This window comes from Ammospiza nelsoni, chromosome 35, assembly GCF_027579445.1.
Source record: "Ammospiza nelsoni isolate bAmmNel1 chromosome 35, bAmmNel1.pri, whole genome shotgun sequence".
NCBI lineage: Eukaryota > Metazoa > Chordata > Aves > Passeriformes > Passerellidae > Ammospiza > Ammospiza nelsoni.
The window spans coordinates 1,730,312-1,746,262 of NC_080667.1; the positions used below are offsets into that span (position 1 = coordinate 1,730,312).

At 51.8% G+C, this 15,951-nt stretch overlaps 2 pseudogenes; one reads left to right on the forward strand and one right to left on the reverse strand.

Moving 5' to 3' along the window:
• LOC132086043 (zinc finger protein 271-like) overlaps positions 1-15,951 on the forward strand; it is a 244,089-nt pseudogene that overhangs the window by 199,928 nt on the left and 28,210 nt on the right.
• Positions 23-9,188, reverse strand: LOC132086047 (zinc finger protein 501-like; annotated as a pseudogene).

A 15,951-nucleotide genomic window follows, 5' to 3' on the forward strand; every position in this document is an offset into this window, starting at 1 on the left:
AGGGCTTCCCTTAGTGGTGCCTTCATTGGTGTTGGGTCAAGTGAGAGCTCCTGGAGAAGCTCTTCCCACACTGGAGACACTCGTAGGGACTCTCCCCAGTGTGGATACGCCAGTGGGTGTATTTGTGATGAGGGTGTATTTGTCCCTGAATCCCTTCCCGCAGTCGGGGCATTGGAAGGGCCTCTCCTCTGTGTGAATCCGATAGTGCTGGAGGAGATGGGAGCTGGTCTGAAACCTCTTCCCACACTCGGACCACTCATAGGGCCTCTCCCCACTGTGGATCCTCTGGCACTTGGTCAGGTCAGACCTCCACCTGAAGCTCTGCCCACACTCCCCACACTTGTAGGGCTGTTCCCCAGTGTGGGTGGGTCCTCGATCCAGTGTGGTGCACGATCAGGATGGAGCTGCATGAAGCTCTTCCCACACTGCCCAAATTCCAAAGGAACCCAAATCCCCAGGACTCCAAATTCCCAGGACTCCCGCAATTCCCTGTGACTCCAAACTCCTGTGACCCCAAATTCCAGCAATGTCCCCAAAATGGTGAGACTCCCGGTGACGCCAAATTTCCCGTGACTTCTCCAATTCCTCGTGACTTCCTCAAATTCTGCTTTTGGGGTCCCCCCCAATCCCCCTATTCTCCCCCATTTCGGGGGCCCCTCGTTCCCTGTTTTGGGGTCCCCCTTGTCCTCATTTTTAGGGTCCCTCATTCCCGGTTTTGGGATCCTCCAATCCTCCCAAATTCTCTCCAAATTCTCACAATTTTGGGGTTCCAAATTCCCCCATTTTGGGGTCCCCTAATTCTCCTCCTTTCTCTTTTTGGAATCCCCCAAATTCCCCCCATTTTAGGGTCCCCCATCCCCATTTTTGGGGACCCCCTTCCCCCCCAATTTCCTCCAATTTTGGGGTCCCCTCAATTTACCCCATTCCCGGTTCTTGGGATCCCAAATCCCCTAAAATCTCATTTAGGGGTCCCTCTTTCCCCTTTTGGGATCCTCAATCCCTCCAAAAACTCCCCCAATTTTAGGACATCCGTTCCCATTTTTGGAATCCCAAATCTCCCTTGAACTCCCCCAATTTTGGGGTCCCCGTGTCCGTTTTTAGGGTCCCCTGTACCCATTTTGGGATCCCCCTGTTCCCAGTTTTTGGGGTAACTCCATTCCCGCTTTTTGGGGTCCCCAATTCCCCCAAATTTTGGGGTCCCAGTGCCCATTTTGGGTCCCCCATGCCCATTTTGGAGTCCCTCCGTTCCAGCTTTTTGGGGTCCCAAATCGCCCCAAATCCCCCCAAATTTTGGTGTCCCCGTGCCCATTTTTGGGGTGCCCTGTACCCGTTTTTGTGGTGTCCTGTTCCACTTTTGGGGTTCCTCCATTCCCGATTTTAGCATCCCCAATCCCCCCAAACTCTCCCAAATTTGGGATCCCCGTGCCCATTTTTGGGGTGTCCCGTGCCCGTTTTTGGGGTGTCCCGTGCCCTGCTCCAGCGCCAGCCCCAGCGTGACACGCCCGGTTCTGCCGGTGGCTCCGAAGATCGCGATCTTCATCCCCCGCGCCGTGAACCGAACCGGAACGAACTGGATCGAACCAGACCGAACCGCGAACGGGATCGGCATCGGCACCGGGAGCGCTCCGGGAGCTCCGCGATTACTCCGAGGAGTTTTGGCCTCACCGCCGGGCAGGACTGGGAGGAACTGGGCGGGACCCCGGGACTGGGAGGAACTGGGAGGGACGGGGCGGGAATTGGGAGGGACCCCCTTTACTGGGAGGGAACTGGGAGGGACGGAGGGGAGCGGGACCACCTCGGTTCGCACGGTTCCGGTTCAGCCAACCCGGTCCGGATGGTCCCAGTCCCTGTTTGATCCCAGTCCATATTTGATCCCAGTATATATGATCTCAGCCCAGTTTATCCCAGTCAGGATTATCCCAGTCCATATCTGATCCCAGTCCAGTTTATCCTAGTCAACTGTTGATCCCAGTCTATATTTGATCCCAATCCAATGGTCGCAGTCCATATTTAATCCCAGCCCAAATTTGATCACAGTCCCTATTCGATCCCAGTCCACTTTATCCCAATCTGTATGGTCCCAATCCGTAGGATCCCAGTCCATATTTGATCCCAGTCTAAATAATCTCAGTCCAGTTTATCCCACTCTGTACAACCCCAGTCAATATTTGATCCCAGTCCATGTTTGATCGAGACCCTATTTGATCCCAGTTCCTATTTGATCCCAGTCAATAGTTCATCCCGGTCTGTATTTGATCCCAGTCCACATTTATTCCAAGTCCATATTTGATCCCACCCAATATTTTACCCCAGTCCATATTTGATCCGAGCCCATATTTGATCCCAGTCTATATAATCTCAGTCCAGTTTATCCCAGTCTGCATTTGATCCCAGTCCATTTGATCCCAATCCATATTCTATCCCAGTCCATTTGATCCCAATCCATATTTAATCCCAATCCATATTTGATCTCAGTCCATTTCTGATCCCAGTCCATATCTGATCCCAGTCCATATTTGATGGAGTTCCTATTTGATCCCAGTTCCTATTTGATCCTGGTCTATATAATCTCAGTTCAGTTTATCCCAGTCTGTATTTGATCCCAATCCATATTTAATCCCAATCCATATTTGATCTATGTCCATATCTGATCTCAGTCCCTATTTGATTCCAGTCCGTATTGCCCTGCACACATTGCAAAAGGCTGGAATTCCAGCTCCCAGACAGGAAAAGATGTTCTCGCCCTTGAAGGCAAATGGAGCAAAATCCTACAGAGATATTTCCCTGCCAGCCTTCAGGACTTCAGATCCTGGGACTGGGAATAAAAATAATAATTGGGAAATAAAATAATAAAAAAAACAAGGGAGGGTCTGTGGGGACAGAGGGGACAATTAAATCAGGGCAGGGTCAGTTAAATTAGGGGAAGGTCTTTGGTGGCAGAGGGGTCAATTAAATCAGGGGACAGACTTTGGTGGTCCCTGGGGCAATTAAATATAGGGAGGGTCTCTGGTGCTGCTTGGGTCAATTAAATCAGGGGAGGATCTCTGGTGCTGCCTGGGTCAACTGAATCAGGGGAGGGTCTCTGGTGGTCCCTGGGTCAAGGGAGACACTGAGAGAGAAACAGAGCAGGCAAAGAGAGGCAGGAGAGAGCAGGGGACACAAACACAATCAGTTGAGAAGGCAGCACTCTGCAAACAGAACTGCAACGGGCTGAATATGAACAGGAAAGAAATCAGTACGTCTGACAGTTTTATTTGCTATCAAATACATCCCACACACCCAGCCCCACACAATCCTCTTCCCACCACTCCAAATTGGGATCCCACATCTCCCAGTCTCCTCCCAAGCCCATCTCACTCTGGAGGCTATGGAATCGAGTAAATTTGCTATGGGATTGGGTTTTTCTGAGGTGGGTTTGAGCATTTCTGGGATGGGATTGAGCTATTTTCACTGGGATTTGAGTGGTTTTGAAGTGAGAGATCCATCCCTCTTGGCTGTTGGAGTGCAAAGAGATTGAGAAGAAGAAAAAATTAAGGTGAAACGAAAAGTAGAAGCAGACAGGTGTATTGCCAACATGGATCACAGCGAATGTGAGTGACCAGGGCTGTTCCCAAAGTGCCTCCTCCAGTGGGGGATGGAGCTGGAGCAGCACACAAAGCTCTTCCCACACTCGGGGCACTCACAGGGCTTCCCTTAGTGGCGACACCAACGCCTCCGTTGGTGTCGGGTCAAGGTAGAGTTCCTGGAGAAGCTCTTCCCACACTGGGGACACTCATAGGGCCTCTCCCCAGTGTGGATGCGCCGGTGCCTGACGAGCGTGCAGTTGCGCTGGAATCCCTTCCCACAGTCAGGGCAGCGGAAGGGCCTCTCCTCTGTGTGCTTGCGCTGGTGCAGGAGGAGATTGGAGCTGGTCTGAAACCTCTTGCTGCATTTATCACATTCGTAGAGCCTCTCCCCAGTGTGGATGCGGCGGTGCTTGACAAGGGTAGAGCTGTCCTTGAATCCCTTCCCACACTCAGGGCATTGGAAGGGCCTCTCCTCTCTGTGAATGTGATAGTGCCGTAAGAGATGGGACCTGATCTTAAACCTCTTCCCACACTTGGAACACTCGTAGGGCCTCTCCCCAGTGTGGGTCCTCTGGTGGTTGATGAGCTTGTACTTCCACCTGAAGCTCTTCCCACACTCCACGCACGTGTGGGGCTTCTCCCCATCATGGAGCTGCTCACGGAGCACCAGCTCTGAGCTCTGGCTCAACCTCCGGCCGCCTTCCTGGCCCAGGCTGGCTCTTTCCCCCTCAGATCCCCGCCAGCTGCGTTTGCAGCCCCTCCTCGTGCGGCATCTCCAGGGCTTTTCCTCCCCGTTGCCTTCCTGCGCCGTGGAGCCGCTCAAAACGGCCTCTGCCACCAGGTTCTGCCGCAGGCATTTGTCCTCCCTGCTCTCCATGCTCAGCTCCTGCTCTGGGGGAGGAAGGACAAGGACAGGATGGGATTTGCCTCCGTGCCACAGGCAAGGGCAAGGAGATCCCCCCAGGGCTGTGCTGCAGCCGGGGCCGTGCTGGGCTGGGAGATGGAGCAGCACAGAGGGGAAAGGGGCACTGACTTCCTCCTCACCTGCCTCAGTGTCCTGGGACATCGTCCTCTTCCTCACAGTCCAGCAGTCCACCAGGGGTCGGCAATGGGAAATCCTGGTTTGGGGAAAACAAGGGATGAGCATGTTTGTACAGTGTCGGGGGGTAGCAAGGTCGGGACGGACGGAGACGAGAGATCTGTGAAGCCAGGTCGTGGAACTTGTGTTTTATTGCAAAGGGCCTGGGTGCAGGGCCCTGCTTGGAGCTGCCAGCCACAGCTTGGAGCAGGCCCGAGAGAACAGAGGGGTACAGAGGATGAGAGGGTGAGAGAGCAAGAGAGTAAGGTTACCGATAGAATACAATAAATCTTCTGTGTTAAATATTCTATCTCTCACTAACCAAGATACTAATCCTAGAGCATTTACATACAGCCTGCAGGATTCATTACGTCACCATATGTGTTATATTTTAAACCCTAAAATGCACACTTTGGACCCCTTCTGCTGAGCTAGTAGGGTCTGCTCTGACCCTTGGACCTCTCTGCAAGCAGAGGGAGTTGTTTCATCTAAAGAGGATTACCTTATATCGGGCCACACCACTGTTTTCCAGTAGTTCAGTAAGTAAGGTATCTCAAACCTTGTTTTCATTTTATCTTGCTTTTACTTTCTATATTCTCAAAATCATTTGCCAGACAACCATATTTATAAGGCTTTCCTGTTTCTTCTTCCCCAACACACCTTTAGTTTCAAGGTCCCTCTGCTCGAGTCCATCTCTACAAGTCACCAGCCACCTGGGCTCCACAATATCTTCCAAAACCACAGAGATTCAGCTCCGGAAAAGCCTCCCAGGAGCTCCCCATGCCTGGTCCCTCCCCTCTGGTGTTCAGCAATTCCCCCTGTCCCACCTGCTGGGGTCACACTTGGACTGGGGCTCCCCCTTCTCCTCGGTGCCCGCCCAGCCCAGGCTGCTGGCAGTCCCAGCAATGCCAAAAGCTCCCCCCTCTTCACTCTCCCCATTTCAGGATGCCGGGGCTCTTGGGCTCCTGGGCTCCCTTCTCCCCTCGTTCTCTGCTCGGGGCTGCAGCGGCTCCAAGGAGTCCCCCCTGCCCCTCTCCAGGCTCTTGAGGCTCCCGCCAATGGCGGCGCTCCCCCCTCTCTGGGCTCCCCACTTTGGGCTCCTGGGGCACACAGGGCTCTGCTCCTCCAGGCTGCCTCTGCCGGCAGCCGCCACCGGCACCCCCCGATGTCCTCCCTGAGGAGCCTTTTCCGCTCAGCCTTGGACTGCTTCATTCTCCAAACATCCCCTCAAAAACCCAACTAGGAGCAACTGGGAGTGACTGGGAACATGCCAGAGGGAACTGGGCTACACTGGGAGATACTGGGACGGACAGGAATGAAAGCGAGGGTAAAAGAGAGCAACTGGAACCATGTGGAGCACAACTGGTTCATACTGGCAGGGACTGGGAGCACACTGGGCTCATCATTGGATCATACTGGGAGGGACTGGACTAATACTGGGAGTATATGAGAGCAACTGGGAACACACCCTGCACATCATCCCCCATACTGGGCCTGACTGGGAGCAACTGGGAGCATGCTGGGAGCAAATGGCATCATACTGGGACTGACTGGGCTGATCTAGGAAGCAACTGGAACCATGCTGGGGGCAGCTGGGATCATACTGGGAGAAACTGGAAACAACTGGGACCACACTGGGAGGGCTGCCATGTGACTGGTATCAAACTGGAGCTTACTGGGATCATACTGCGGTCAAAGTGAGTGACTGGCATCACAGTTTGGGCCACTGGGAACAACTGACAGAAACTGGGATGATGCTGCAAGCAAACTGGAGGAACTGGGAAGGACTGGATGCATGCTGGAGGCAACTGGGATATACTGGGCATGACTGGGGGATCATACTGGGAGAACTGACACCTTACTGGGGCCACTGGCAGTGTCTGGAAATGACTACAGACATGCTGGGGGAACTGGGATATACTGGAAGTGTCTGTAACCATACTGGGGGGACTGGAACCACACTGGGAACAGCTGGGACCACAGTGGGGAGAACTGGGACCACATTGGGGGCAACTGGGAGTGAGTGGGACCATGATGGGAGGGACAGGGATCATATGGGGAGTGACTGGGATTAGAGCAGAGGCAACTGGGTTTAACTGGGACCATACTGGGAGTGTTTGTAACCATAGGGGAGTGATGGAAGCACACTGGGAACAGCTGGGCCCATGCTGGGAGCAACTGGGATCACACTGGGGGCACTGGCATCAGACTGGGAGTGACTGGGAGCAACTGGGATTAGACTGCAGGTGACTGGAATCATACTGGGAGTGGCTACACTCATACTGGGATTATACTGGGCATGAATGGAACCTGACTGGGGGTTACTGGGAGCTACTGGGCCCATGTTGGGAGGAAAATGTGACACACTGGGAGCAAGTGGAAACAGCTGGAAGGTACTGGAACCATGCTGAGAGGACTGAGACTATAACTGGGGCAACTGGCATCATACTGGGAGCAACTGGGGCCACCCTTTGAGCAACAGATGGAAACTGGGATTATGCTAGAGGAAACTGGGAGTAACTGTGAAAGACTGGGATCATTCTGAGGTAACTAAAACATACTTGGAGTGTCTCTAACCATACTGGAACCACACTGGGAACAGCTGGGATAATACTGGGAGCAACTGGGACTACTCTTGGGGAAACTGGGATCATAATGGGAGGAAATGGGAACATCTGGAATTATGCTGGGAACAACTGGGATCATACTGGGATCACAGTGAGAGCAGCTGAGTCGATACCGGGTTACACTGGGATCTCATTAAGAGCGACTGGAATCATACTGGGATTGACTGGGAGTGGTTGGTTTTGTGGATTTTGGGGGATTGTATTGGTATTTTGAGGGGGAGTTTTTCTGGGCATATTTGGGGGTTTATTGAATTTTTTTGTGGCTTTTTTTGAATTTCGGGGGTTTTACTGGGATTTAGTTGGGATTTATTTGGATTCTCAGAAATTCTGGGGGTTTTATTGGGATTTTTAGGAGATTTTGGGGCATTTTATTGGAATTGTGGTGGCATTTATTGGGATTCATTGCAGATTTGGGTTTTTTTGGGATTTTTGGTGGGATTTGGGGAGTTTTGTGGGGGTTTTTGGGTGTTGCCAGGATTTCCTTGGATCTTGGAGGAGATTTTGTGGGACTTTTGGGGCTTTTAAGGCTTTGGGGATATTTTTGGGGGATTTGCAGAGTTTAATCAGGATTTTTGGCGCTATTAGGATTTCACAGGATTTTGTAGGCATTTATTGGGATTCTAGGGTGTTCTAATGGGATTTTGAGAGATTTAATAGGGATTTAGTGGGTTTTATTGGAACTTTTGGAGGTTTTAAAGAGATTTTGGTGCTAATCAGCCCTTCACCACACCCAGGGAATGCCCCAAAGCCTCCCTAAAATTCCACAAAAACCCCACAACATCCCCAAAAATTACAAGAAAACCCTCAAAAACCCCAGAGAATCTCCAAAAATCCTAGTGGAACTCAACAAAATTTAAAAGGGCTCCCAAAAACGTCAACAAATCCCTCCCCTCCAAAAAACCCCCATAACCCCAATACAATCACCCACAATCCAAAACCCCCCAAAACAACACAATCCCCCAAAATTACGTAACCATCTCAAAACCCAATAATTCTCCCCAAAAACCCCAATAATTCCCCACAAACTCCCCAAAAAAAACTCCAAGCCCAAAAAAGCTCCTCCCGAAATCCCCAAAAACCCCTCTCAAAATCCCCCAAAATCCCCACAAATCCCCCCAGACTCAGTGGGGCCGTCCTGGATCAGGGGGCACCGGCGGGTGGAACAGGAGCCACTTCAGGGGGCCCTCGGAGCGTTTTGGGGAGGGGGCACCATGGGAGACCCCCAAAAACCGGGGTGGGGGGGGACCCCTGCTGTGCCCCTTCCCCCCGAAACCCCCAGACCCCGGTTCAGGGTGGGCCTGGGACCCCCCGAGACCCCCAAATCTCCCCCGGACCCCTCCAGGAACCCCAAACCCCCCAGAGCTCCCCCAGTGTTGGCCCAGAACCACCCCGGACCCCAAAAACCTCCCCAGGACCCTCAGACCCCCCCATTTCCCCCAAAATTCACCCCAGACCCCCCTAAGACCCCCCCCCGCCCCAAATCCATCAGACTGCCCCAAATCCCCCTCAGGCCCCTCAATCTCCCCCAAACCCTATGAAATCCCCTCAGACGCCCACACATTTTTCCAGAGCCACCTCAAAACCCCCCAGATCCACTCGCAACCCCACAGTTCCTCTCACAATCCCCCCAAAGCCCCTCAGACCCTCCCAATTCCCCTCAGATCCTCCTAAACCCACCTGAGAACGCTCTAGACCTCTCAAGCTCCCCCCAAAGCTCCCGAAAGCCCCCTCATTCTGTCCAAACCCACCACACACCCCCTTGTTTCCCGTCGATGCCCCCAAAAATCACCAATTTCCCCTCAGACCCGCCCCAAACCCCCCCTGCTTTCCCCGGACCCACCTCAGCTCTGCTCTCCCCTCACAATCTCCCGCCTCTGCCGCGTGCGCGGGCTACCAACAATGGCGGCGCGCCCCGCCCGGAACCAACCAATCACCGCGCTGCACGTCCTGGAAGCAACCAATCACGGCGCCGCTCCCCTCAGCAATGCCCGCCCCCCCCGCCGCCTCAGCCAATCAGAGGCGACCCAGAAGCGGCGCCCCCTTCCCCGCTGCTGCCGGGACCCGCCGGGCTCGGGACGGGAGCGGGAGGGGCCCGAGAGGGGATTGGGAGGGGGGGGGCGGGGGAGTGTCCGGGGGGGTCTGGGGGGCCTTTGGGGAGGGGTCCGGGGGTTTGGGGGGTCTGGGGGGGGTCCTGGGGCATTGTGGGGGCACATGTGGGGCGCATATAATATGTATCTATAACAGTGGCTGCAGGGCAGGGAGAGCCGAGCTCAGGGTCCCAGGCAGACGGGGATGGTCCCTCTTTTATGGAGGTGGGTGGTAATAAGATCCCAGTGCAGTCTCACAGCAGAGGCTCACCCTGATTTGCAGAAAAAATGCCGCAATTTGTAGAAGCTGTAAAGCCAGTATGATTTATTTCAGTGCTGCCCTAAGGACACAGGCACCCCCGAAAATTCCCAAGTCTATTTTACCTCTTGTTGCATATACATAAAAGACATGTGCATATGAGAGGAATGTGGGATTTGTCTTTACAAACCAGCTGTGGGTCTGCTGCTAGATAAAACCAGCACTGAGAGATAAAAGAAACAATGGGAAGGATTCCAGTAATTGATAAATGGAAAAAGATATGTGTTTTTACAAATAAACTTTATGGTTGCTGATAAATTAAATTGTATGCTGAAAGATGAAAGAAACAATGGGGGGAAACCTAAATTCCATAAGAATTGAAAATTAAAAGGGAGGGTTATACATCAGAGGGGAATCTCTGATATCAGATGTTTTGGGAAGTCTGTACCTCTCAAGTACCTCAGCCACTGGGGAAAGAGAGAAGGGAAATTGGGATAAAAAGGAGGCTGCATCCTGCAAAAATTGGAGAGACCCCAGGGGAATGCCCCATGGTCTCTCCCATTATGCAAATAAAGTCAAAGGACTCCTCTGTCTCCTTTTTGGACATAAACCTCTGATGTTTGTGGATTCATTTTCCTGGCACACATGTATTAAACTGTCTTATAAATTTTATGAGCCTGCCAGTTGTTTAGTCACATAGTTGTAACCCAGATCCAGTTTTTCCATCAGCTTCAGCCCCAGGGTCGGCGGGGGGGGAGGGGGCCCCTCTCCTTATCTCTCTTCAGCTTGGATGTTTGCATTCCTTTCTAGGTAGCCTTGAATCTCCTTTGTTTTCTCTGCAGGCTTTTTTGGGAGCACACAAGTTAACAGACTACAGGAGATTAAACAGCAGACTTCAGCTAAATCTAAAATTGGTTTCTATCCCGAGTTAAATTTCTAACCCACAGCTGGAGAAGCAGCTCTGGGCTGGGCTGGGAGAAACTCCCAGATAAGAGAACTGCAGCCAGGTGCCCTCCTCCCTGAGCTTGATCACATCTTTTGTTTTCTGAAGTATCCAGTTCTTAGTGTTTCCTAGCAATTCTCTAAGCAAACAGGAACAAAAGGACCCCCCAACATACCTTTGCACCCTAAAAATTCTGCTCTGTCCAATCATTTCTTCTGGTGGCATCGAGCATAGGTGGATGATCCTTGGAGGTCCTTTCCAACCTAAATAATTTCCATCTTTATCCCATCAAAACACCCAGAACTGAAGTAAAAATAAAGAAATTAAAGAAAGAGATCTAAAGCTGCACCACTTCACTGGGATTTGGAGGTGAATTTGGGGTTCAGAGGAATATCCAGGAGGATGTGGGTGTTGTAGGGCTGTGGGGCCACAATCTTGTAGCTGTGCTGGCAGAGTTTGTCCCCCTGAGCCCGTCTGTTCTCCAGGAATTCTGGTTCTGTCCCAGTCCCTGGCCTGGCTCTCCCCGTTTGGGGTGTCTCCCCAAAGTGCCCAAATCGCTGCTGAAGTGCCTGGGCTGCTCCTGGCTGGGGATGTTGCTGCCCACCAGCCTCTCCTGGTCAGTGCCAGGGGGTGGGAGGGGGTTTGGGGGGTCCTGGGGGAATGGGGAGAGGCTTCTGTGGCTCTTGGGGTGTTTGTGGTGCTGGGAGGGGTTTGGGGGGCTTTTGTGGCAGACTGTGAGGGGGGTTTGGGGTCCTGGCTGGGCTGTGTGGCTTGCAGAGAATTTGGGTGGGTTTTGGGGGAGATGGGAAGGGGGTTTGGTGGCTCTTAGGACCATTTACATTGCAGGGAGTGTCACGGACATATTTTCTAAAAATTCCTTTCGCTAGGAGTTTTCTCCTGAGGAGCTGAGAAGCCTCAGAAAAGAAATGTAAACAATAACTCTATGATGGCTGTGGAATGTGGTCTGGAGATGGTTTACCAACAGGTGCATCTTTGATTGGTCTCATGTGGTTGTTTTTAATTAATGAACAATCATAGGTCCAGCTGTGTCAGGACTCTGAGCAGTCACAAGATTTTATTCCTTTCTTTGCTAGCCTTCTGATGTCTCCTTTCTCTTTCGTTAGTGTAGTTCTAATTTATCATTTTCTTATAATATATATCATAAAATAATAAATCAGCCTTCTGAAACACGGAGTCAAGATTCTCATCCCTTCCCTCGTCCTGGGCACCCTCAAACACCACCACAGAGGGAGTGCTTTGGGGGAGTCCTGGCCAGGAGCTGTGGCGTGGTTTGGGGGGTCTGGGAGGGGTTTTAGGGCAGATGTGACCCCCCAAAGCAGCCACCAGACCCCACCCCCAAGATGCTGCCAGGGCTCTGTGGCTCCATGTTGGGGTTCATCCTCCTGGTGCTGCAGCAGAAGGTGAGGGGGAGTCCCCAGGGGCTGTGTGTGTCCCCCCCATGCCGGTGTCACCCCCTTGTCCCTCCCCACAGGGCTCCTGCCCCAGCTCCTGCTCCCCAGAGGGAATTTGGGGAGGGGGCAGAGGGGGTGCACAGCCCCCATCAGGGGATGACCCCAGCCCAGCCCCTTTGCTCAGCACCAGGCTGAGCTCGGGGCCGATGGAAAGCAGATCCTGCAGCTGGGACAGTGTCACTGTGATGTTTTCTGAAAAAACCCTTTGCCAGTGTGAAAAACGCCAATCGCTTTTTTTTTTAATTTTACAAGTTTAATAGTAATAAAATGGTTATAAAAATAGTAATATAATTAGAGTGATAATAATTTGGACAATTTGAATTAGGACAATATGAGACAATAGAGACAAGGAGTTACGGACATCCGAGTACCTTTTTCTGGGGAGCACGAGACTGAAAGAGGACCCACGTTAGCAAAGGATTAACCCTTTAAAACAGCAGCCTGTTGCATATTTATACACCTCATCCATGATGCATAAATTCCATTCAAATAGAGGATTCTGTCTGGTCAGTGCCACCTTCTTCCTCTGAATCCTAACAGGGCCTTCGAGGCTGGAAGGAGTTCATTTTTTTGATAAGAGGGCAATAAATTCTTTTTCTCTGAACGATTTTGGTATCCTGTGGCTGCTATCTCACAGTGAGTCCTTTCTTTAAAAAAAGAATCCTACGTAGCATGGTTTCTATTTTAACATTTTAATAACCTAAAACTATATTTAACACAGTACTTAAGAGAATTAATACAGCATTGCTTTCTAACACAAGACATATAATATTCATTTCAATATTTGTGAAAAGCCAATCATAAAATACACATTTTTCGCATGCAGGCAAAGCCAGCGAGACAGCAGAGAAAGCGAGAGAGCAGAGCAAGCGACACAACAAACACACCGAGAGCAAGAGAGCAAGTTTGAACAGAACTCGCAAAGGGCAAAACCAGCTCAAACCAGGTTAGACTGGAAAAAAAGGAGCACCAGGCATGGGCTGATGATCCAGGTAAAAAGTTCCAACATGAGGGGGACGACAGAAGCCTTCATCAAAAGAGCACCAGAAGACTGACGAGCAACAAAGGGGGAACTGACGCAGGCACTGAGGCCACACAGGGTTGTAAAACCGTGACACAGCTTTATGCAAATGTGAGTATGGTAATGAAGTGTTACAATTGTGACTTTTAAAATATAACTGAAGGCTAAAGGAGATCAAATGGGTGACACCGTGGAATATCATGGAACCAAGTATGAATTGTTCCAGGACCCAGGAGACCATGGTGACACCGTGGTGGAATCTCATGGAACCAAGTGCCCATGAGTTTCATGGCTCAGCCTCATAGAACACTGGAGACCATTGTGTCCGACTGGGAACACATGGAACAAAGGCTCCTTAGTGACACAGCAGGGCCTCATGGAATGCAAGAGATCATCCTGATGGAATGGAAACTCATGGATTCAAGGGTCCACTCTTTTGCTGTGTGGCCTCAGGGAATGCTGGAGACCATTGTGGCACCATGAAAACGAATGTCATAAAGGCTCCGCTGTGACCCAGCAGGGCCTCGTGGAACCAAGGACACCCCATGATACAATGGATCTCATGGAACCAAGGTCCAGCTGTGACAAAGGTGGGCCTTATGCAACCAAGGACATGGCCATGATCCAATGCAATCTCTAGGATCCAAGGATCAATTGTCAACACCTCAGGGTCTCATGAAACCAAGCACAACATTGTGACACAGTGGAATCTCATGGGAGCAAGGCTCTGCTTTGATCAAGTGGGGCCTTGTGGGACACAGGTGCCACTGGGACATTGTCAGGCCTAGTAGGAACAAGACACCACTGTGGAAGACCAAGGCCTCATGGGACCTAGGAGAGCACTGTGACACAATGGAACCTGATGGAACCAAGGGCCCATTGTGACACGGCAGGGTCTCATGGAACGCCTGTGCCACTGGGACATTGCCAAGGCTCCTGCAAGCAAGGTTGCACTGTGACAAAGGCAGGCCTCGTGGCACCCAGGAGACCATTGTGGGTCATTGGAATCTCATGGAACCAAGGCCCCATTGTGACAAAGCACGGCCTCATGGAAGTCCAGTGCCATGGGGACATCTCCAGCCTTGGTGGAAGCAAGTGTCCATTGTGACACAGGACGGCCTCAAATCACAGGAGAGCAGAGGGATGCCATGGAATCTTGGGGAACCAAGTGTCAATTCTAAACACAGTGAGGACTTATGGAACCCAGGAGACCATTGTGACATTGCCCTTTGTCACAATGGGGCCATGCTTCTATGAGAATCCATGGGCCCACAATGTTCTCCTGGGTTCCAGGAGGCCCCGCTGTGTCACAATGGCCCCTTGCTCCCACAAGCCACAGCATGGTTCCTGTTGCCCCTGGGTTCTGTGAGGCCATGCTGCATTCACAACTGACGCTTGCTTCCATGAGATTCCATTGCGTCACAGTGGTCCCCATGTTTCCATGAGGTTCTGCTGTGTCACAGTGGACACTGGGTTCCACAAGAGCTGGCAATGTCCCAGTGGCACCTGTGTCCTGTGGGCCCCACTTTGCCAAAGCAGAGCCTTGGCTCCATGAGATTCCAGGCTGTCCCAGTGCTCTGCTGAGTTCCATGAGGCTGTGCTGTGTCACAATGGACACTGAGTTCCACCTGCCCTAGCAATATCCAAGTGGCCCCTGGCTTCCATGAGGCCCCGTTGTGCTTGCAGGTGACACTTGGTTCCCCAAGATGTCATTGTCACGCTGCTCTCCTGGGCGCCCTGAGGCCTTGCTGTGCAATAATGGAGCTATGTTCCTCCCAGACCTGGCAATATCCAAATGGCACCTGTGTCCCATCAGGCCCCACTTGGTCAAAGCAGAGCCTTGGCTTAACAACTGACCCTTGTTTCCTTGAGATTCCATTTGTGAAAAACACGTTCACTCTCCTGTGAAAATGTACAAAGTTTAATAAAGGACAATGGGAGACCAGGCCCATGGAGCAAAGGTTATTACAGCCGGGTGCATCTTGACACTCAGCCAGGAGCACCCTGTTACCTTCGGGGATCCCCCTGAAATATCTTTCCCTTATATCAGCCTTTTGCATATTCATAGACCATCATGCATATCCATAAACTACTTTACATATTCCAGGAATGATTTTACATGGCCCCTCCTTGGGTCTGTCTTTTCAGAGCATGTGTGTTTCTTGGCTGTGGTTTTGGCTCCTTCTCTTTATCACCTCCAGGTTTGGGCCTTGGTCCACTCTGCCTTCAGACGAGGAGTGCTGATAGTTGGCAGATCTGTACAGGTGTCCTCATCCTGTGTGCATTGGACGTTATCCCATCCAAGCAGGCAGTTTAACACAAGCACACCCCTATCAGCTATTTCACTACTATGTATAAGCTCAATTAACAACAGAAATAAAAACTATATCTTTACAACAAAGTTACTGTAACATAACACATACAAAATCCATTTTAATATTTGCAAGAAGCCAATTTTATGATGTTTATTTCTAACAGGGTGAAGGAGCCCTGGCCCAGGCTCTGGCCCTGCGGGACACGGGGACGCTGCCGGGGGGTCCCTGTCCCCCTGTGCCACCCCCAGGGCCCCGGCCCCCTGTCCCCGTGTCAGGCTCTGGGGTCGATCTCCTGGAACATCCTCTGGGGGAGGCTGTGGGGCCGGGGGCGGGGGTACCCAGGGGGAAAGGGGACCCCGCTGTGCACAAGCAGAGTTGGGCTGCTCTGAGGGGAGCTGTGAGGGGGGCCGGGGCAGAGTGACCTCCCCAGCGCCCTCACACAGCCCCTGTGATGTCATAGTGCCCATGTGATGTGACACTGCCCCTGTGATGCCACACTGCCATCTGTGATGTCACACAGCCCCTCTGATGTCACACACCCCCTGTTTTGTCAAACAGATCTTCTGATGTCACACAGCCACCA